This window comes from Ziziphus jujuba, chromosome 11, assembly GCF_031755915.1.
Source record: "Ziziphus jujuba cultivar Dongzao chromosome 11, ASM3175591v1".
Taxonomy (NCBI): domain Eukaryota; kingdom Viridiplantae; phylum Streptophyta; class Magnoliopsida; order Rosales; family Rhamnaceae; genus Ziziphus; species Ziziphus jujuba.
The window spans coordinates 1,866,180-1,876,225 of NC_083389.1; the positions used below are offsets into that span (position 1 = coordinate 1,866,180).

Consider the following 10,046-nt stretch of genomic DNA (forward strand, 5'->3'; position numbering starts at 1 on the left):
TGAATAACCACTGTCTGCCAACCAACTAAAACCACTACTTGTAGCTTTAAGGCATGTAGCCATAAATAAGGTCTCGGCCTCCTCATTTACAACATTTGCTTGTTGCTTTAGTTGCTTGCATACTTTGCCGACATGTCCTCTTTTCCCACATTTGTCACAAGTTTCATCCAGTCTCCAAAAGCACTTGTTTGGTGCATGTCCATGCTTCTTGCAATGGGGGCATGGTAGATAACCCCCACGGTTTTGTTGTTGTCCTCCTTGTTGTTGCCTTACGTTGTTGTTGTTATTGGAATTGTCGTTGTTGTTGTTGAAACCTCCATAGCCGGTTCCTCCTTTATTCTTGTTGTTGTTCTTTTTATTCTTCTTTTTGCTTTGACTAGACATAAAAACACTTTCCAATGACTCCTCCTTTCTTATGGCTCTTCTTTGTTCGGTTGCTTGGAGGGTATTGATAAGCTCAATCAAAGTAATCTCATTAAGATTCTTTGATTCCTCAATGGAAGAAATCTCGGTCTCATGTGCAAGTCTCTGTGCTTTTGTGGCATTTGCTCTCAACATCATAACCTTCTTCCATCACATCCTAAAGTCCAAAGTCTTGTAGGTAGGCTTTCATCTTTATGCTCCAAATGGAGTAATTTTGGCCCTCAAATTTTGGTGGAGTGGGAGGTACAAAACTTTGAGAAGCCATGACACAAAATCGGATTTTTGAAGAAAATGGCTCTTCGATTGGATTTTTAGTGAGTTTTCTAGCTAGATTTTTCTACCACTTCAAACCAAAAATGAAAGAAATGAAATGGGGAGTTCTATCACAAGAAAATTGGCTAGAAAGAAAGATCACAAGGTCCCTCAATGGTTCAAACAAAGCTCTGATAGCATGTTGGAGTTTTGTGTGGCCTACTCTAACATCTTCTCTTCATCTTCTTTTTCTTCCTTCAAAACAAAAACCCTAACAATCCTAAATATCAACATACAAAAAAAAAAAAAAAAAAAAAACACAAAAATCACCTAAACATCGAACCAAAAATTGAATTAAAGGTTGTGCACAAGAATAACACTTTGTGTACAACACTCTTATCCAAGTGAACCAAAAACCACACCAAACTGCAACACAACCCAATGCTTTATTTCTGTCTTAGTTGATCCTAATTTGACATTAGAAGTATATTGATTTTTCAACAATAACCAAATACTTTTGTCTGTAAATACTGCATATTTGATTCCATCCATAAATCTATTTTCTTCCCTATGAGTTCTAGTCTCAATAAGAATGGTAGTTCTTATTGTTCATATGCTATGATATGAATATACCACACCAATTCGTTATGTATGGATGATGAGATTCCATTGATACAGAGCCAATTCCAATAGACTTATTTTATTGGAGGGTCCCATTGGTGTGCATCCAGTAGGAGTTGAACATATGAATTTGTCAATTATGAGTTGGGCGCTTTAACCATTCAATAATGGATGCTTAACGGGGATTCTCGTACATGGTGAATAACCAAATTCCAATTCAAATGAAATCTTAAGGATAAATCAATTCAATTTAGGAGGACTCAATGAAAAGACATCAATTCAAATCCTAGATTTTCGAATTAAGAGAGATATTGGGAACGATCAAGTATTCTCACTATTTCTTAGATTCATGGACCCAATTCAATTCAGTGGGATTTCATTCACATTTTTTTCCTCCATAAATAACGTTTTATAAAAGTCTTGGACTCCCAAATTTGGAGTCTCTTACTTTCATGCAATTCACATTTACGGGGTTCAATAACAATCGATATTTCACGATTATGGGTGTATTATTATTTGTAGTAGCGGTCGTTATATATCGTATTAACAATTGAAAGATGGTTGAAAGAAAAAATCTCAATTTGACAGGGCTTATTCCTATACCTGTGAATTTCATTGGACCCATAAATGATACATTGGAAGAATATTTTGGGTCTTCCAATATCAATAGGTTGATTGCTTCACTCCTGTATCTTTTAAAAGGAAAAATGATATCTGAGAACTGTTTCCTAGATCTGAAATAGAGTACTTAGGTTCTCCCAATAACTAAAACGTGTATTATGCCTGAATCTAACTGGGGTTCATGATGGTTGAGGAACTGGAGTGGAAGAAAGAGGAATTCTAGTTGTAAGATATCTAATGAAGCCGTCACTGAATTTAGATCTCATTCAAAGAGAAAGATATCAAATATCTGGAGTTTATTTTTGTATATTCTATGGATGATCCGATCCACAAGGACCATGATTGGGAATTGTTTGATCGTCTTTCTTCGAGAAAGAGGCAAAACATATTAAACTTGAATTCAAGACAGCTATTCGAAATCTTAGTGAAAGACTGGATTTGTTATCTCATGTTTGCTTTTCATGAAAAAATACCAATTGAAATGAGGGTTTCTTCAAACAACAAGGAGTTGGGTCAACTCTTCAATCAAATGATATTGAGCATGTTTCCCATCTCTTCTCAAGAAACAAGTGGGCTATTTCTTTGCAAAATTGTGCTCAATTTCATATGTGGCAATTCCGCCAAGATCTCTTCTTTAGTTAGGGGAAGAATCCATACGAATCGGAGTGTTTGAGGAACATATAGAGAGAAGATTGGATTTGGTTAGACAATAAATGGTTGGTAAACAAAGATCAGTTTTTTAGCAAGGTATGGAATGCATCGTCAAATATTCAATATGATTCCACAAGATCCAGTTTTGTTCAAGCAACGGATTCTAGCCAATTGAAAGGTTCTTCCGATTGATCCAAAGAACATTTCGATTCCGTTATTAATGAGGATTCAGAATATCACACGTTGTTCAATCAAAGAGAGATACAACAACTAAAAGAAAGATTGATTCTTTTGGATCCTTCTTTTCTTCAAATGAAACAAACAGAGATAGAATCAGATCGATTCCCTAAATGCCTTTCTATATACTCCTCAATGTGCCGGGTATTCACGGAACATGAGAAGCAGACGAATAATCATCTACTTCTAAAAGAAATCGAATAATTTCTTGGGAGATCCATTCGTTTTTTTTTTCTCTGACTGATGGTCAGAACTTCATATGGGTTCTAATCCTACTGAGAGGTCCACTAGAGATAAAAAATTATTAAATAAAGATCAAGATGTTTCTATTGTCCTTTCTAGGCAATCAAAAAATAAAGAAATAGTTAATATATTCAAGATAATTACGTATTTACAAAATACCATCTCAATTCATCCTATTTCATCAGATCCAGGATGTGATATGGTTCCGAACGATGAATTGGATAGTTCCAATAAGATTTCACTCTTGAACAAAAATCCATTTTTTGATTTATTTCATCTATTCCATGATTGAAATAGGGGGGATACATATTACAACATGATTTTGAATCAGAAGTTCAAGAAATGGCAGATCTATTCACTCTATCGATATTCAAGCCAGATCTTGTGTATCGTAAGGGATTTGCATTTTCTATTGATTCCTATAGACTGGATCAAAAACAATTCTTAAATGAGGTATTCAACTTCATAGATGAATCGAGAAAGAAATCTTTATTGGTTCTACCTCCTATTTTTTATGAAGAAAATGAATCTTTTTATAGAAGGATCAGAAAATAATAGGTCCGGGCCTCCTATGGGAATGATTTGGAGGATACAAAACCAAAAATAGTGGCATTTGCTAGCAACAACACAATGGAGGCAGTCAATCAATAGAGATTGATCCAAAATCTGATTCAAATCCAATATAGAACCTATGGGTACATAAGAAATGTATTCAATCGATTATTTTTAATGAATAGATCTGATCGCAACTTCAAATATGGAATTCAAAGGGATCGAATAAGAAATGATACACTGAATCATAGAACTATAATGAAATATACAATCAACCAAAATTTATCAAATTTGAAAAAAAAGTCATAAGAAATGGTTCAATCATTTTATTTTTGTTTCCCGAACCGAGAGATCCATGAATCAGGATCCTAATGCATATATATACAAATGGTCCAATGGGAGCAAGAATTTACAGGAACATTTGGAACATTTCATTTATAAGTAGAAGGACCATTTTTATTTTCATGTAGTGTTTGATCGATTACGTATTGATCTATATTTTATAGATTGGTTTGAGGTTATCGACCAAAAAGATTTGTCTAAGTCACTTCCTTTCTTTTTGTCCAAGTTTCTTATCTTTTTCTCTAACTCACTTCCTTTTTTCTTCGTGAGTTTTAGAAGTATCCCCATTCATAGGTCCAAGATCTACATCTATGAATTGAAAGGCCCGAAGGATCTAACTCTACAATCAGTTGTTATAATCAATGGGTCTTCAAGTCATTCATTTGAACAAGTGGAAACCCTTCTTATTGGATGATCATGATACTTCCCAAAAAGCAAAATTCTTGATCAATGGAGGAACAATAACACCTTTTTTGTTCAATAAGATACCAAAGTGGTCATTCCATACTATAAATAATCACAAGAAATCTTTTAATATCATGGATTCCTATTTCTCAATGATATCGCATGATCAAGACAATGGTTTGAATCCTGTGAAACCATTTCATAGAAATTCATTGATATCTTCTTTTTATAAACCAAGTCAACTTTGATTCTTGAATAATCCCGATCACGTCTGCTTCTATTGTAACAAAGGATTCCTTTTTTATGTGGAAAAGGCCCTACTAATAATTATTATTTTATGTATGGACAATTCCTCAATATCTTGTTTATTCGCAACAAAATATTTTCTTTGTGTGACGGTAAAAATATATATATATATATGTTTTTTCAGAGAGAGATACTATTTCACCAGTTACAGGTGTCTAACGTATTCATACCTAATGATTTTTTATAAAATGGTGACGAAAAGTATAACTTGCACAAATCTTTCCATTTTCCAATTCGATTCAATCCATTAACTTGTACAAATCTTTCCATTTTCCAATTCGATCCAATCCATTCATTTGTAGAGCTATTTACTCGATCCCAAACATTTCTGGAACACTTCTAACAGCGGGACAAGTAGTCTGTTTTGAAAGAACTTATTGTCAACCACTTTCAGATATGAATCTATCTGATTCAAATTAGAAGAACTTGCATCAGTATCTCAATTTCAATTCAAACAAGGGTTTGATTCACACTCCATGTTCTGAGAAATATTTACCATTCGAAAATAGGAAAAAGCAGGGTCTTTGTCTAAAGAAGTGCCTTGAGAAAGGGTGGATGTATAGAACCTTTCAATGAGATAGTGCTTTTTTAACTCTCTTAAAATGGAATATATTCCAAACATATATGCCATAGTTCCTTACTTCGATAGGATACAAATATCTAAATTTGATATTTTTAGATACTTTTTCAAACCATTATTGCCGAAATAATGGTCCACTTCTTCACATCCACCATGCAATGCATGCAGTTATTGATAGACAGAAAAATCATGGTATGCACTTTCGTGTACTAGCTAAAGCGTTACATCTGTGTGGTGGAGATCATATTCACGCTGGTACTATAGTAGGTAAACTTGAAGGGGAAAGAGACATCACTTTAACCTTTATTGATTTACTACACAATGATTTTCTTGAAAAATATTGAAGCCGTGGTATTTATTTCATGTGTTATCCCTATGGCTTCAGGGGGTATTCATGTTTGGCATATGCCCACTCTGACCAAGATCTTTGGAGATCATTTTGTACTACAATTTGGTGGAGGAACTTTAGGACACCCTTGGGGAAATGCGCCCGGTGTCGTAGCTAATCAAGTAGCTCTAGAAGCATTTCTACAAGCTCGTAATGAGGGACGTGATCTTGCTCATGAGGGTAATGAAATTATCCATGAGGCTAATAAATGGAGTCCTAAACTAGCTGCTGCTTATGAAGTATGGAAGGATATCAAATTTGAATTCAAAGCAATGGATCCTTTGTAATCCAGTAATTACTTATTGTTCATTCTCTTAATTGTAATTGAAATTAAACTTGGCCCAATATTTTAGTAAAAGCATTGAGTTGAATACAAAGATTTTATCAATTTTTGATAGATACAAACCTATCTAGATATACAAGATCTTAAATACAAAATATAAGGTGAAACAACTTAAACATTTCTATTGTTGTGTGGGATCCACAATTAATCGTATGGATCCTTAATATTGGTGTATTTTTTTTATTATATAATTTAATTATCATTTTTATAATTATATTTTTATTTTATATATTATCATATATTGTTTATATATTATTATATCTTGCCGTTTTGGATCATGGATCGAGTCGAGTATCACAATTTCTTCTACCCATCTTGTATATTGTCCTTTTCATTCTGTGTTGGAATAGAAACTTATTAGTAGGCGAGACTTTATGAAAAAAGGTTCTTCAATTCATACAAGAAAACAATTTTTTCTTTTTTTAATGTGAATTTGACATAACATGGAGGAACCTGCTATTTGCTATTTATAATAATAAAAAAAACTTTTTCAATTATTTTGAATTGAAAAAAAGATTTCATCCTATTTTATCACATATAAAGAAAAGATACTCCAGATTCTCGCAAGGGATAATCACTTTTTTTTTTTTTCTTTTCAGTATCTACTTGTTACTTGTTAATAATCCTAGCAATTGGATTTATATGCTTATTCTGATTCTAAATTCTATTCAGAATATTCAAATTATTTTTATCAAATGACTATTCATTTATTGTATTTTTATGTAAATAGGGGCAAGAAAGCTCTATGGAAAAATGTCAGTTTGATTCGATGTTGTTTAAGAAAGGGTTAGAATACAGGTGTGGGTTAAGTAAATCAATGGATAATTTTGGTGGTCCTATTGAAAATGAAAATACCAATGTAAATAAAGATATGATTATAAATCATATGAATAAAAAAATTCCTAATGGGATTAAGAATAACAATTATAGTTACAGTAATGTTGATCATTTAGTCATCATCAGGAGGTACATTCAAAATGTCATATCTGATCAAACTTTTTTCTTTAGGGATAGTAATAGAGACCATTACTCCATACATTTTGATATTGAAAATCAAATTTTTGAGATCGACACCGATCGTTCTTTTCTAAGTGCACCAAAAAGTTCTTTTTATAGTTATTAGAATTCTAGTTATCTGAATAATGTATTTAAGAGTGACGATCCTCACTATTATCATTACATGTATGATAATAAATATTGTTGGAATAATCACAATACTAGTTGCATTGATAGTTATCTTCGTTCTCAAATCAGAACTGATCGTTATATTTTAAGTAGTGGTGTCGATTCCAATGACAGTTACATTTATAGTACGGATGATAGTGTAAAAACTCTAAGAAAAAAAGAGTTCGAGAGAGCTCTAACTTGAATAAGAAAAAGAAAAAGGGATTTAGAGAGAGTTTTAACTCAACTAAAAGAAAACAAATTAAAGAAAGCTCTAGGTGAAATAAGAGAAAGAAAAAATGTTTAGCATTTCCTCTAAATCAAATACAAATAAGAGATAGAAAAAGTGATTTAAAGATAACTGAAAAATACAAATATTTGTGGGTACAATGCGAAAATTGTTATGGATTAAAGTATAAGAAATTATTTAAATTTCAAATGAATATTTGTGAACATTGTGGACGTCCTTTGAAAATGACTCGTTCAAATAGAATCGAAAGTTCGGTTGATCCAGGAAGTTGGAAGCCTCTGGATGAAGACATGGTCTCGAGGGATCCCATAAAATTTCATTTGCGGGACGAACCTTATAAAGATCATATTGATTTTAATCAAAGAATGATAGGATTAATTGATGCTATTCAAACAGGCATAAGTCAACTAAATGGTATTCCTATAGCAATCGAGGTTATAAATTTTCAGTTTATGGGGGGTAGTATGGGATTGGTAGTGGGTGAGAAAATCACACATTTGATCGAACATGCTACCAATAAATTTTTACCTTTTATCCTAGTGTGTGCTTCTGGAGGGGCATGTATGCAAGAAGGAATTTTAAGCTTGATGCAAATGGCTAAAATATATTTTGCTTTATATTATTATCAATCAAATAATAAGTTATTCTATGTATCAATCATTTCATCTCCTAGTACGGGTGGGGTGACAACTAGTTTTGGTATGTTAGGAGATATCATTATTGCCGAACCAAATGCCTACGTTGCATTTGCGGGTAAAAGAGTAATTGAACAAACATTGAATAAGACAGTACCCAAGGGTGCACAAGTAGCTGAATATTTATTCTGTACGGGCTTATTCGATCCAATCGTACCATGTAATCCTTTAAAAGGCGTTATGAGTGAGTTATTTAAGCTCCATGCTTTCTTTCCTTTGAATCGAAAAATGAAATAAAAAATAAAACTAAGGAGAGCCATATATCCTTAAATAAAATTAAGGAGAGCCATATATCCTTATCCTTAATTTTATCCTTAATTTAATGTTTAATAAATAATTAGATTTAATAAATTCAAAAATTTATTACTTGTTTTAAATTTATTACTTGTTTTGTGGTAACCGAGTAGTTATTTAGTTTACAAGAAGTAAAGTCAAAATTCTAAGAATGGATTTTTCTTTGGTCACATAAGATTAAATTGGAAAAAAGAATCATGCGGATACTTTTTTTTATCGATAGCCCATCAAGAAATCTCTATCAAACAAAATAAAAAGAGCGAATTCTGTCTCTTTCGTCCATAAAATTGGGCGGGGGGTCCTGCATCTTTCTATATCCCTCAAGAATCCTTCATTTTACTAAGGATCTCTTTTGTCGGATCGTATTATAACGAAAATTTTTGCGAAGGGAAAAACGAAAATGAAGAATAATAAAAAAAAAAAATGGACATAATAAAAAAGTGAATTATCATACATGTATTGCATGCAGAAAGATGAATAAACCCATTTATTTACTTATTTTATTTACATATTTACACTTTTGATTTACATTAATTATATTATGTACGTACTTAGTATATTCTAGTATATTAGATACTTTACAGACTTATAAATTATTTATTTATTTAATATATATGAAAGATTTTTTTAATATATATTAAATATATTAAAAATATATATATCAATCTATAGACTCTTATATTATAGAATCCTCATTATATCCTTATTTTATTATCTTATTTTATTATATCTTAGTATATATACATTATATACCCTTTATTAATAATTAATATTAATTAGTGTATGTACTCACTTAGGTATACTCAGAATAATAGTAATATTAATATATGAATTATAAGATATCTTTATAACAATAAATAACAGGTACAAATAATATATTAAATCGAGATATCCATTCTATGACAATTCTTACCACTTTACCCTCTATTTTTGTGCTTCTAGTGGGCTTAGTTTTTCCTGCAATTGCAATGGTTTCTTTATGTCTTCATGTTCCAAAAAAAAATAAAAAATTTAAATATGATGAGCCCAAATCTTATCTTTTTTTTTTTTTTTTTTTTAAGATTGATGTGAATCATAGCATAGTTATCTATTTATTAGAATATGGTATAATGTGTGGCTTCTTCCGAGCATAAGCTAGTGTGAATGTGTAAACATGATATATGAGTAACTGAATTAGAGCTATTTTCAAATGGATCGATATCAGGATGAATTTTGGAAAAGTAAAGTCGATATATGTATGTGGATATCTACAAGATAACATATGAAAGGGATGTTCGTATTTTAGTTTAGATCTAGGCAATTTGATGAATTACTCCTAAAAGTTTACATCATAACAGTGCTAGTTAATGAAAGTAACTTCGGAAACAAAAAAAATGAAAGTAAATTTTTTTTTTGGTTATTCCCCAATTCCAATAAAATGCAACTAGATCTAGTATAGTATGAGTTGGCGATCAAACCGTATATGGATAGAACTTATAGTGGGGTCTCAAAAAATGAGTAATTTCTACTCGGGCTTTATCCTTTTTTTAGGTTCATTAGGATTTTTATTGGTTGCAACTTCGAGTTATTTTAGTAGGCATTTTATATCTTTAGTTCCCTCTCAGTAAATAATTTTTTCCCATAAGGGATCGTGATGTCTCTTTATGGAGTCACAGGTCTTTTTATTAGTTCCTATTTGT

At 31.6% G+C, this 10,046-nt stretch overlaps 2 pseudogenes; both read left to right on the forward strand.

The window, feature by feature from the left end:
• The first annotated feature begins 1,559 nt into the window (after positions 1-1,559).
• Positions 1,560-5,908, forward strand: LOC125420208 (protein Ycf2-like; annotated as a pseudogene).
• A 751-nt stretch (positions 5,909-6,659) lies between these two features.
• Positions 6,660-8,298, forward strand: LOC125419845 (acetyl-coenzyme A carboxylase carboxyl transferase subunit beta, chloroplastic-like; annotated as a pseudogene).
• The last annotated feature ends 1,748 nt before the right edge of the window (positions 8,299-10,046 follow it).